The sequence below is a fragment of the Phodopus roborovskii genome, unplaced genomic scaffold, assembly GCF_943737965.1.
Source record: "Phodopus roborovskii unplaced genomic scaffold, PHOROB, whole genome shotgun sequence".
NCBI lineage: Eukaryota > Metazoa > Chordata > Mammalia > Rodentia > Cricetidae > Phodopus > Phodopus roborovskii.
The window spans coordinates 16,547,655-16,561,418 of record NW_026126588.1 but is presented as its reverse complement, the minus strand read 5'-3'; the positions used below and the strand labels follow the sequence as shown (position 1 = coordinate 16,561,418).

The following is a 13,764-nucleotide window of genomic DNA, read 5'->3' as shown; positions in this document are numbered from 1 at the left end:
TGCTGGCCCTGCCCGCTGATGACGGGCAGGATGCTCATGGCCATGTCAACTCTGTCATGATTTACCTGGCTGCTCATGCTCATTACCTGGCTGCCATTACCTGGCTGAGCAGGGGACTCAGTTACTTTACCCAGCACCTCAGGAGAGTGTACAGGCCTGAGAAATGCTGTGCCAGCAGCAAGGGTCATCCTTTCTGAGTCAGAGGATGTGTCATAGGGGGAATGAATGCTCAGAGCTTGTTTTTTAAGTCAAAAATTTTAGTGGTGGACTCACTATCACCTGCAACTTCTGAGGTGGGTACAGGGAGCACAGCAGGACACTGCTGCCTTCCCAGGGAGCACATTGTTTTGCCTGTTAATCTGTGGCTATCCTATTCAGCAACTGCAACTCGCTGCTACCCAGAGGCTAGGCTGCACTGTTCCCTCAGGAACCTACTCTTTCAAAGCTGCTATGAGCTCTCTTCACGGTCCCTGTCTGCCTTAGGAAACAAAGAAGGAAGAGAACGACAAGAAAGAGTGGCAGGAGTCACCATTATGACAAAATAGTAAATGAATGGACGTGGACACTGTCTAATACAGACAGGGCAGATGGAAAATAAATGACAATCAGGCTAGATCCCCAGGAAGCTCAAATCAAATACCAAGAAGGACTGGTTTTCAATTTATTCAGCATTCCTCCATGTATAGGAAGATGATGTGAGACGGCATGATATCGATTCACTGATATAACAAATGGGTACACATAAATGGACCAAGTGTAATTTGCTTCTGAAGATCTTCACCCCAGGTCTCTGAACTGATAATTCTGTTTACATCCAAATATCAAGTCTCCAGAAGGCCACCTCACATTTCAGCACAGTCTCCAGAAGGCCACCTCACATTTCAGCACTGGCCCAAGGACAGTGTGTGACATGAAGTGGAAGGATGGGCAGAACGGGCAGACCCCCAGGCCTCATAACTCGGGACTGTTTTCTCCTGAGCCACATGGTGGTACCTGTCACTTTTACCTATAATCAAGAAGGTGAGGATGACTTTCTGCTCAGAAGGAGATGGAATTCCAGAATTTTATGACTTCAGCAGCTTGTTCCTAGGGTCCCTGTGTGATAGAAAACTGCAAACGAAAGCATCGTTTCCATGCCTCTGGGAGGGCTTTGATCACTGGTAAGCACACAAATACGAGGGGGAAGGTGCCATTCGGAAGCCCGTCCTGTTAATGCTCACAAGAAATTCTGCTTTCTCGTTGTTAAAGTCGTTTATGTCCTCATTGTTTCCCCAGTATTTCCATGCGAAAATTGTCATCTCTGTTGTCAGACACTTCAAAAGAAAATTCTAACTGAATGCTTAACCCAATGGAAGAAGAGGCAGAAAGATTGCAAAGGTCAAAGGTTATGGAGGACACCAGGACAACAAGGCCCTCAGAATCAACTAAGCAAGGCACAGAGACTGAAGCACAGGCACACGCCTACGCGGGTCTACACCAAGTCGTGTGCGTGCGTGCGTGTGTGCGTGCGTGCGTGTGTGCGCTTTTGGCTTATTGTTTTTATGGGATTTCTGAAAGTGAGAACAAGTAGGTCTCTGACTTTTGTGCCTGCTCTTGGGTTTGGGTTTCTATGTACAACTTCAATATGACACTTTTTGCTACATGTTATTATAACTGTTTTGTCGTGTTTGGCTGTTGTCTCTTAGTAGCCTATTCTTTTCTAATGACAGACAGAAAGGGAGTGAATTTGGAAGAGGAGAGGAGACTATAGACAAGATATATTGTATGAGAAAATAATTTATCTTCCATAAAAGGAAAAATAAATAATAGTAATAATAATGGAAATACCTTGTTGGCAAGGATGAGTCAAAACAGTATTCATGCAGATCTTTTTAATAGTCCTTCTATATTTCCAATAGAAAATAAAAATTATATGCCAATGCTTACATCTTTAGGAAATTTTCTAGGAATATGATAGCCATATATTATTTATAGGCATACACACATCAATATTCATGGGCTCTTAGGAGTAGTTAAGCCTTAATGAAACTATTTGATATGTCAAATATATTAAAATTAACCTATAAGCTAAGATTATCCTTATATTACCCACGAAACGTTTGCATAAACAGGAGGGAATACATATTAATGTGTGGGGTTCTTGACAAGCTAAGATTTTTACAGAAACAGTCAAGAAGGGTCAAGTGGCGGAGAGCCAGGGGCAGCAGCAGACAGGGGGAAGGAGCTCCATGACAGGCACAAGAGTTTGGGGAATTACTCAGCACGTTTCATCGCCGGACAGACTCGAAGACGGCTGTATGTTAGAAAACCCCTTTTCTCAGCTACCTATCCACCTGAGATATTTCTACTAGAAAGGCCTTTGCCCTCTCACTATGTGCTGCAACCAGTTTATTGTTCCCACGTAGTTTCCTATCGTCCTCACCCAATGGCCTGAGATCCGGCCCGTGTGCTTTGCCGTCTTTACCGTATCTACTTCAAGCTCCCTGCTTCCCGAAATAAAAGGTAAAAGAAACGTTTTGGTGCAGAGCACACAGGACACGTCATCTGTTTTCAGAAGGCAATGAGGAGCCATTCCAAATGCTGACAAAGTAGGAAAAGAAAAAGGAGCCCTCATGTATCTTTAATGAAGCTTTCAGGGAAATATATCTGTATCTCTGTAGCTCTCTCCCAGCGGTTGCTGTTTTTAGTGTACGTTTTCCAATTTGGTAAATCAAAATATTACTTGATCATAATCACCCCAGTTTATCTGGATTTTAAACAATTACTGTGTGATGTTCCAATTTACGAAAATGTATTTTAATAAAATTCTGAAGAGTGGCACACTGAAGAAAGATTGACACGGAATTACATTAAATTTTACTTAGGATTTTGGCAGATCATTGAGCCCTAAGTCAAAAGCTGCAGTTTCAAGACTTTTATCAATGATTCATTAGTAGTAATGTAGGTTAGCTGGATTGATACCCAAATACATCCAAATAAACTGTTACCTGGGAGGAAAAAGATTGACTTAGGAAAATGGCCTTTGCTCTGAATATCTATGATGACCAACATTTCGGCTCGTGTTTGACTAGATATTTAAATCTAAGGATTGAGCTAAGCTCTACTGCAGGCAAGATCTGTTTTCATCAGTATTACAGTACAAGTTACACCAAAGAAACTACATGCTCTCAGATAAAGTTATTTAAGAAGAAAGAAAGGGAAAAAAACTTTAACATTGGAGGAGACTAAAGAATTTTTCAGAATTGTACCCTTATTACTGTATATAAATGCATGGCCCATAGCGGTTTGGGAATCTGGGTTCTCGGTGTCCATGTATTTTATTCATTTCCTCTGTTTACCTGGGTTCTACTGTCAAGCCTCATGGCCTTTATTTGTAAAGAGAGCAAAGGATAACGTTGACTTCAACAAGAATCATGACTATGGAAAACAAACAAACAAACCACAATAAAACCTCACAGGGCCTGACAAAGTAGTTCACTGGGTAGGATTCACTTCATAAAGCTGATAATCTCAGTTCTAGCCCAGAACCCACACAGAGGTGGACTGACAGTCAAAAAATGATTCCACTAAGTTGTCTTCTGACTTCATGTACACACAATGACGTGCATGAACACACACACACAAAGAGTTCCAATCCTAAATCAAATTTTACAATTACCAGTACAAAAGTGTCATTTTAAACACAAGTTTTTTCATTTAAGACTAACCTTGAGTGATAAGAAAACCAAGAAGGTGACACTATCTGTCCCCCTCCCTACAAAGGGGCTGCAGGCCAAACACAGTCTCCATGAAAATCAGCACCACAGTCAGCATGCACACTGTCAGAATCTACTAGAATGAGATACAGATCTGAAACATACAACTTCAAACTTAGTCCCCAAAATATTTCTGATGGGAGATGTCATTCTGTATATGTTTCTCATACTGGGTAATAATAAAGCACTGTTGGCCAATAGGAAAGGAAGATAGGAGAGAAAAGGAGGAAATAGGAAGTAGTAAGGAGGAGTCAAGATGGAGAGTGAGGAGAGAGCTGGACGCCAGCCGCCTCCCCGGTAAGAGAAGGCCATGTGAAAATACATAGATCAGCAGAAATGGGTTAATAATTAAGGCAGAGCTAGCTGGTAAGAAACAAGTAACCGGGCCAACAGCATTGTATCAAATACAGAGTCTCTGTGTGTTAATTGGGGCTGAGGCGGCGGCAGGACAAAACCAGGCGGCAGGCGGAAAAACCCATACTCGTTACATATTTCCAGACAGAAAAAGTACTCATAAAGCAATATTCCTCAGGTTTTTAACTCACATTAGAGATTTTTAGCTGTTTTATGTATTTGCTGTCATAAATTAAATTTAAAAAGATGAGCATAAACTATAATTGTATCTATGTTAATTTCATTTAATTTTGTATGACAGAAAAAGAGAAGCTATGCAAGATCATAATTGGATAAAACTACTCATTTATGAAAGATGGCTTTATGTGTGTTTAAACTTCTTACAACACAAAATATTTCTTCCAATGTGCTTTTTGTTAATAATAATCTCTCTTCAACTTCAAAACGTGGTACACAACTCAAATGAATCTGTTGACTTTCTGCTCAAAGGAAAATCTAACAGAGTAAAGGACACTGTAACTAATGAGTGCATTTCCAAAACAACATCAGCCTCCAAATGGCTAAGATAATGTAAAGAAAGCCATTTAAAAAGGGGGCTCTTTGCTGCCTCTTAATGATCCTTGTTTTAGCTGTAGTACTCTGTTCTTGAATTGAGTTAGAGAAAAATGTTTCTGAGGATAAGATGATAAATGGGAACATATCTAGGAGTAACGATCTGCCAGCAAATTTTTTTTAAAAAAAAAATCTTCAAACATCAACCTTGGGAATGCAAAATCCGTTGTTGATACTCCTGTCATGTGTATGAAGTTTTACTTTTAAAAGATGAACTATAGCCAGGCAGTGGTGGCACATGCCTTAAATGTAAGCACTGGGTAGGAAGAGGAAGGTGGATCTATACAGCTACACAGAGAAACCCTGTCTTGAAAAACAAACCCAAACAAACAAACAAAAAGATGAACTATAGCCTCAGTATCACCTGCTGTTAGTGAAAATACTATAATTATAAATCATTGCTACTCATGTATGTAATACTGTCTCTCACAGTACTGTAAATAATGCCATAACATACAACCTTGAATATAAAGCTAGCCAGGGTTGATTTACACTCCGGTTAATTAGGCAAGTGCCTTGGAAGGCCTGTGACACCATCTCTATGAGTTTGCTCATTGTTAGTTAACTTCTGATCAGGGATTCTACAACTCAATTTAGGAGGCATGAATAGAGACTCTGATTTCAAAAAAAGATAGATAGCATTTAAAAAGACAGTCATTGGGGAAAGAATGGAAAGGGAGATCCAGAAGTGGAGAAAGGGAGATATCTGGCTTTCAACAAAGAAAAAGGACTAGCTGGCTGGTGCATGTGGCTGGTGTAGAGTGGAAAATCAAGTTTTAATCATCTTAATGAACACGATCAAGCAAAATATCAATATGTACATGCATGCACTTGAAACATCAATCACAACATAGAAAAAAAAAATAAAGGATTGATAAAATAAATCGTACAGGTTTAAAATCCCAATTTGAACAAATACCCATTCATAAAATTTTCCAGTTTCTCGACTTGTCCTGACCTGTTTGTAGATTAATTGAATTTGATCTATACATATTTATTCAGAATAAAAAGTAAAAACAGCAAAAGAAAATTATATGAAATGTGATTGTGACTATGAAGAACACCTTTTTGCAAAGCAAACAGAATGCCATCCATGTAGTAAGACATTAACAGCAACAGCTGAATTACTATTGGGTGATGTTTCATTGTTTCAGGACTTTCTCCCAAAACCGTACTTAAAGAGTGTATCTAACTAACTATACTATCTTTGAAGAAATTGAATGGGATTGACAACTGACATTTGTTTCATGCATCCAAAATCCCAGAGGCAATTTTGAAACAACAGGTTAGAATTCTATTTCTTGTCACCAATGTCATTTCTGGACTTCTGTTTGCCAAAAACGGCTGCCTTACATATTAACACTGTCTCCACATTTAAAGCAGGGAGACTTTTTATTATACATGTACAGAATCGGTGCATGTGTTCATACAATTATGCATCTCTATGAACATTAACCTTGTTCTCTAATCTGGTCCTTCTGGAGAAAAACTACTGGACCAAGACTGTGCTGATGAGATGCCTCTCTGTGAATTTTTTTATTTAAGAATCATAAAATATATTAGAACTTTTCAATTTCCTTCTCTCTCAAAATTTCAAATGTCTTTCCCCCTCCTTCCCACCCTCTTGCTCTCTTCCCTTGTGCTCTGTCTAGTCTAACCTTCTACTTGTTACCATCCTCTTTACTAAATCTTCAAGGATGTACCCCTTAAAAGCTTCTTGACATCCAGAAACCTTTCCCTTTAAAAATATATTGTTAAACATATGAGCAAAAGTGGCATATATAAGTAGGATAAAGAAGAAGACAGGGAAAGAAAATAACCCAATGTATTTGTAAAATATGCCTGAAAGTTGTATAAATAATGTGCTTCATATTAACTGTTGCAATGATATTCAGGGTTCCAAGAATCTAAATCTTTGAAGCCCATGAAAACCAAATGCCCCTTTCACCTTTCTTTAAAGATTTATTCATTTTTAAAATGTGACGATATGGGTGTGTCTGACTGTAGGTTAGTACACAGGGGTGCAGTGTCCAGGGAGGCCAGAAGAGAGAACCAGTGTCTTTGAGCTGGCCTTACCAGCAGTCATAAGTGACCAGACACAGCCACTAGGAACTGAGCCCAGAGATCCTCTGCAAGAGCTAGTACAAGCCCTTAGCAGCTGAGTCATCTCCCCAGCCCCCTAAGTGATCTTTTAATGAATACAATGTTTGATTTGTAGCAATTAGCAACATCATTTTCGATAACAAAACACTGCTATTTCTGGTATCACTGGAGGAATTTCTGCCAACTCTCACACAGCCTTGGGGATGAGACACTAGAGTTCTTTCTTTTGAGGAATCCTCCCATTAGTCAGCAGCACTAGGGAGGAGTACAGCAAGAATTCTAACTGGTCCAGGACATCACTGTTGACAGACCCAAAGCAAGCCAAAAGGGGAGATGCAGTGAGATCTAAAATAGGCCTTTCTTCCTTGTGCAAGAATTGGCAAAATAAAACAAATGTTGAAAAGCTATCATTTCACAGTTCATTTTATAGCTTGGTTCCCAAGGCTGCTAGTGCATTTTATTGTCACATCAGCTGAGAAGTTTTGCATTCTTATTACATAGTCCTTTTCTAAGGCAAGGGAGACATTCTATAACCTTTGCAGATACATTCTGTAGCCTTTCTAAAGTATACCCATTCGTTTATGTAACAAATATCTGAATAATTCATACATGCTAAACACTTTTCTAAAAACAATGAATCGGGGATCAAAGGATCTTTTTGTCATAAAATATGCACAATGATCAAAGGGAGGAGGGTAGTAAGAATTTGTAGGGGTTAACATATCAAACTTGGTGACATCTTCAGTTAAGGAAAGGTGATGATGAAGCAAAGGAAGCCATGGTCACTATTAAGATGGTCACAGAGGTTCTTTAGCTGAGGCAAGGCAGATAAGTTGACACTGGTAACACAAAGACATGAAGGTGATGCATAAACAACTATCAAGGAGGCAGCTGGAAGAGAAAGGACATCAGCACTCCTGGGACAAAAGGAACAGTAGGATAAGCACAGCAGGAAATCAGCTCACAGAGACAGATGGTGAGGCAACAGGGAAGCAGAGCTGACCATGACCTGGACCACACTGCTTTCTAATTGCAGTGGGTAGTTAGGGTTTGCCATCAGCTGAAGGAACAAATTAAGGCAGTTCACAGAGGATAAAGACACAACCATGCAATTATTATACACACCAAGTGACCATGTTCCCAACTCTGTGGCCTCTTAGACATGACATTTTGAATAGCCCCGATTGCCATTTAAAAAAAAAAACAAAAACAAAACAACAACAAGAAAAAAAAAAAAAAAAACGGACTTTGTGAGAGAAGATTTGATGCATTGATTCAAAAAAACAAAAGGGTGAAGAGAACTTGATAGTTTTTCAAGGCCTCAGTTACGGAGTCCCATCCAGAACGAAACATATGCTCAAATGAATGAGACATATGAAGAGTGAACCCAATAGACAAAAACTGCCTTCTATGGAAGAAAGCTATGAGAGAGGTATTTCTATTCCTATTATATCTTTCCCGGATTCTAAATGAGACAGCATTGCTGAAAATGTTGGTATTAATAAAAATATAACTGAATCATTATGGAAAATCTAAGAATTCAGAAATTTCAGCATATATCTTTCCAATGCTTATTTTATTATCATAATGCATATGTGACCCTGTTATTTTAGTTAGCCCTTAAGTATGACCTAAGTAATATATTTGATGCATATAAAGTATCCCATTAAAGTTGTGTTGCTATCAAATAGCTATTGACTGAGCACTTAGATTTATAGTGTTTCTCTTCCCGGTCCTGGGAACTGAACTGAGGGCCCACACCTGCTCGGTTAGCACACTGACACCCAGCTGTGGTAAGCCTTATCACCATCTCACTTTGCACTTTTAAGTTGAGGACATGACCTCACTAAGATGCCCAGTTTGGCTTTGAACTCACTCTGGAGTCCAGAAAAGATCTTTGACTTGCTATCCTCATTTGATGTCTTGTCATCCACTTATGATGACTCACTTGCCACTGCATTTTGTGCTGTTATAGTGAGCAAGTATAGAAATGGAAAGATCTCTTTAGCAGGTTTGGGGCAGGAGCTAATATGATTAGAGAACACAAGGGAAGTTTGGAATGTTTAAAATGGAAATCAGATGTTGAGAGGATTCTTGACTCAAAATGATAAACTCTTGTTCTGATAAGTTGATTAAATAAGCAGCTTGATGTTCTGTGATAAATTTGTGATATTAAGTCCTAGAATGTGAAAAGATTAAAGCTGCCTTAAGGCAGCCTTCCACCCACCATGCTCTCTCTAACGAATTCATCACATTCTAATCAAAATGAGCCCTTAAAACTTCCACTTAAAGTCTAGTGTAGTAGTAAAGCAGTCAGTATTATTACACAGTTATACCTTCTGTGAAGCTAACATTCCAGGTAGAGTCACACAGGTTGGAAGTTGTCCTATGTCAGAATGGTGTCCAGGATGTCCAGAAGGGCCAGGGCACTCTGGACTCTGCTTTCAGCAAGATTTGTGTATCAAGTCAGGCCTGGACATTCTCTAGCAGTTTGCATGTGAGCAGTTAGCATGTGAAAAATGCTGCCTGTACCCTGTGTAAGGCCCAAACAAACCAGTTATTACTGTAGTCTCTAGAACCATAAAATGATTCCGTGCTTCTGCATGAAAGGACAGAATGATGACCGTAACATTTACAACCCTTTCTCCTATTACCGAAACTCTGGTGGTCAGGGAGTTCTGGGCTAAACTGTTTGTTTGGATTAAAGGAAACAGGGAGATGGCTACCACCCAATTCTTCCTAAACCAGAATCACTTTTAAAGAAAAATAAAAATTCTACAGTATTCCCAAGAAGTTACCCACCAAACCTTGATCTCTGCTTCCTCCCCCTGCCTAGGGAAAAAGCATCTTACATACACATGTGAACCACCCCAACAGGAAGGTAGACAGAATTTACAAGGAAGAATTTATTAACCTGGCCATTTTACCTGGCATGCTCAATGACATCTTTTTTTTTTTTTTTAATGAGACCGACATTTGTAGAATTTGTATGTGAATGCATGTGTGTGTGTGTTAATATCAACATATACTCCTATATTTACATATCTATCTCTATCAACATACACATACATACACACACATGGATACATTTCATTGTAAACTCAGGTTGTGTATCAACTCAGGTCCATATGTACACTAGGCAAGGAATAAGCTGCATACCTCTAGGCTATTCTGCCAGCCCCAAACAGTTTCAATCTCCTTCTTCAATCTGTCTGTGCCAGGTGTAAGGAAAACTACTTACTGTGGAAAGAGTTTTTGTCATGTGTCACTTTTGGGTCTCTCCACTTCTGTGTAATTAAAATGAATAGAGCACAAAAAGAGAAAAGAATTGAAAGCCAGATCAAAGTATAAAATAAGATCTATGAAGGAAAATAATTGGATTATCCTTGTTTTCCACTGTATTTTCTTTCCTCAAACCAGGATTCTCTCTCGAAATCTAGCCACTGGCAATATATCTAATTCAATACTAAGAGACAAACGTATTTGCTTTTGTTAATTTATCATGATAGCTTTAATTGGGAAACTAAACAAGATCCCAAATGAGCATGCTAAAGTTGTTTAGCTGAGTAGTATTAAGTAAATATAATTTTACTTCTTTATTTTAATTGTTCCTTATTATCCAAAAATAACAGCACTAAGCCTACTGAGCCATAAGTTTTTTCATGAGCTTATCCTACTCAAGTTCTCCAGGGGCAACCATCCATGTGTGCCCATCCTCCTGCTCAATGAAACTACACAAGGCTTCACACTCCATTCATAGGATATAAAATATATGATAAGTATCCATAACCTACAGTTATCACAGGCAGAATTCCTAGATTGGCAGGAGCCCACATTCCCAAATGCATGGCAGCAAGTGTGAATGCTCTGGTTTATGAAATGAGAAGTGCATCACTATCTGCTTAGTAACATCTTCAGTCATTACAATTAATACCCCATCACTGCAAAGATGTGTGCGCGACCTTTAGAATCCAATGGACCCAGAGTAGAAGAGAGAAAAACATCTGATGTCAAGAGATATGAGCCATATCTCAGTGGAGGTGTACTTCAGCAAGCATTATTGAAACTAGATGTGAAAATGTCTTTCATTGCCATTTTAGGCAAATCAAAGCTAACTAGGGTAAACCGGATGCTAAAACTTGGCATTTCAACATAGAACATCATCGATCTGTCCCACAAACATTCTAATGGAAGTATGTGGCATTTGTGTAACTTACTAACTGCATGCCAATAAACATGAAATCTAAAACTTGTGATTAAATCCATCTTATCCTCACCCCAAAGCCCACATAAGCTTCAGGTGTCATAGGCATACAGGTACTCACTAGTGTGTGTTTGACTTTGTTTTTAATCTTTTTTGAAACGTTGCTGTGTTTACATTTAAAACCGGTAGATTTGACAAAATTCATGCACTGCTCTTTTTTAAACTGTTTAAATTAAAAACAATCTTACTTTACACACCAATCCCAAGTTCCCTCTCTCTCCTGTCCTCCCATCCCCCCCCACCTTCTCCCCATCTCACCTCCCACCCACTCCTCAGAGAGGGAGAGGCCTTCCATGGGGAAACATCAAAGTCTGTCTAATGAACTACTCTTAACCCCGTAAGAAAATCATGAAAAGTGTTGTGAATGTATTTCCTGGATTTAGGCCAATGTAAAATGTGTGCATTTGGTGCATTAAGAACCCACCCTGGACAGGTCTGCCCCACCTATATTTCACCTCCTGCCACATGCACTTTGATCACCTTATCAAGGACAGGAAGGATGCACATCGCAGTATTAGGATTCATCTGTCTAACTACCGCACAAAACACAACACAATCTTAGTGCTTGACCTTAAAATTTAGGGTTACAATGTCCACAGCACCTAAACTCAGAATCCACAGTAGAAAATGATTCCAGATTTACTTAAGCAGGTACAAGTAAATTCAAATGAATTATATTCACATTTATCTGCCAACCAGGCATTGGTGCCGCACACCTTTAATCCCAGCACTCAGGAGGCAGAGACAGGCAGCTCTCTGTGAGTTCAAGGCCAGCCTGATCTACAGACTAAGTTTCAGGACAGGCTCCAAAGCAATATAGAGAAACCCTGCCTCGAAAAACTGAAAAAGAAAATGTTTCCTGCCAAAATAACTATTTAAAGTTATGTTAGAATTAATCATGTTGGTTACACGCAGAAAAATCAAGCATCTTTATATTAGTCTATATCTCAAAGCAATAAAAGCAGTCACATTGTTAAGGATTTAACAAAATAACTCAAGATTTTGAAATGCAGGCCTTGCCATATTAACATTTACTAGAATTTTTTTAAAAATGTATTACATTTAGGTTATAGAATCTAACCTCATATTATCTGAAATTGAAAACATGTCTTTTAGGGTGAGCAGTTACTTTTAGCAATTATTGGCTTGTTAATTAGTTCCCTATCATTTATCAACATTCTTGAATCACTATGGGGGGGGGTCAGGTAAATTACCAGGACATGTTTAAACACAAAAACATCTACTAACGTATGTATAGCGTTTTCAAGAATACAAGAAACAGTGTTTCACAGAAAAAAAAAAAAATAGCCTGGAAATACAGAGAAAATCTGCTCTTCCCTGTTTCTTCCAAGGAGCAAATATGACCTCTGAAAATATATGTAGAATTTTTAAGTCATTATCATTATTAGCAGTACAATAGACAAACAGGCATATGGACAAGCAAAGAGAATAAAAGCAAGTAAGCAAGAGAGAGGTCAAAGTTGGCTGTCTACTTAAACATAGGAATTACATGAAAGGAACCTGATACTCAGGCACTGCTATATACTTTGTTCACCTAGAAATTATAAAGGAACGCAAAATGGTATTTGAAGTTTTTTTTAAGGAACTGTATGCTGTGGAGTCCCATTGCCCTAGGTCTGTGTGACATATGAGTCACTTACCAAACTGTATGACTCTGCTAGTCTGGAGCCCTTATTCCATTCATTTTCTCTCTTTCTTTGTGTGTGTGGGTTTATTCTATTTTAACTTAGAAAAAGTGAATTTTTTAATTATCTTGTGAATCTACTTAGACAAACAGACACAAGCAATGTTCACAACTACAAATTAAAAAAGAAAAAAAAACATAAAACCAGAGGCATGAACAGACTGTAACCCTGTGTTAATTATCGATTAGTCTTACGGTTACTTCTTAGCAGTAACTCAGTATTTTCCTTCTTGACAACTGTAATGTTTTAGCACCCATTGATCTCCCACGGAGGCACTAGTAATGCTGGCTGCCTGTGTAAGGAGGTGTTTCCAATACAGTGCTTTCCACACACGCCGTCCACTCACGCCACACACAGGAGTCATGAGCACATGGTGTGACACTCTGACCCCCAGGGTAGTGGAAAGAAGACAGAGGCTCAGGGTCACAGACTTTAATGTAGTGCATTTGTAGAAAAGGCCAGCCTTCGCTCCCAGGCCTGCTCTCATCCTCAGACTTTAATGTTATGATTTGGATGATACAGATGTTACTGCCTAAATAATACTCTATACATTTTCATCAGTGTTCTGGAAAACACCTTCAATTGCTACTTAATTTACATCATACAGAGCCTTTTGTTTGTGTTTCTCATACGATTTGTACTAAGTACACTTGATTCAACCACATTTGCAAAAGAAAGTGCATTTCAATTCTATGAACCTTTTATTAAACATTCTATTTTGTTTTCTGGAATATCCTCAGAAATTGCTGTTTATGAATTTATACTTAAATAAAAGGAATGGATTGTTGTCTTCTTAAGAACTCAGAAGTTCTTTTTTAGGATCTAACAGCAGCTGTAGTACAAATGCTTCCAGTAATTAAATAACAAACTATGTTTTCATTGAAAATATTTTAAAATAAAAATTAGTGCAGATTATCTCAGTCATATGTTGTTGATTCTTTGCTAATATTCATCACAATATATAGCAAAC

At 38.6% G+C, this 13,764-nt stretch overlaps 1 protein-coding gene across 1 annotated transcript in view; it reads right to left on the bottom strand.

The window, feature by feature from the left end:
• Khdrbs2 (KH RNA binding domain containing, signal transduction associated 2) overlaps positions 1-13,764 on the bottom strand; it is a 326,527-nt gene that overhangs the window by 290,311 nt on the left and 22,452 nt on the right. The gene's annotated exons all lie outside the window — the stretch shown is intronic.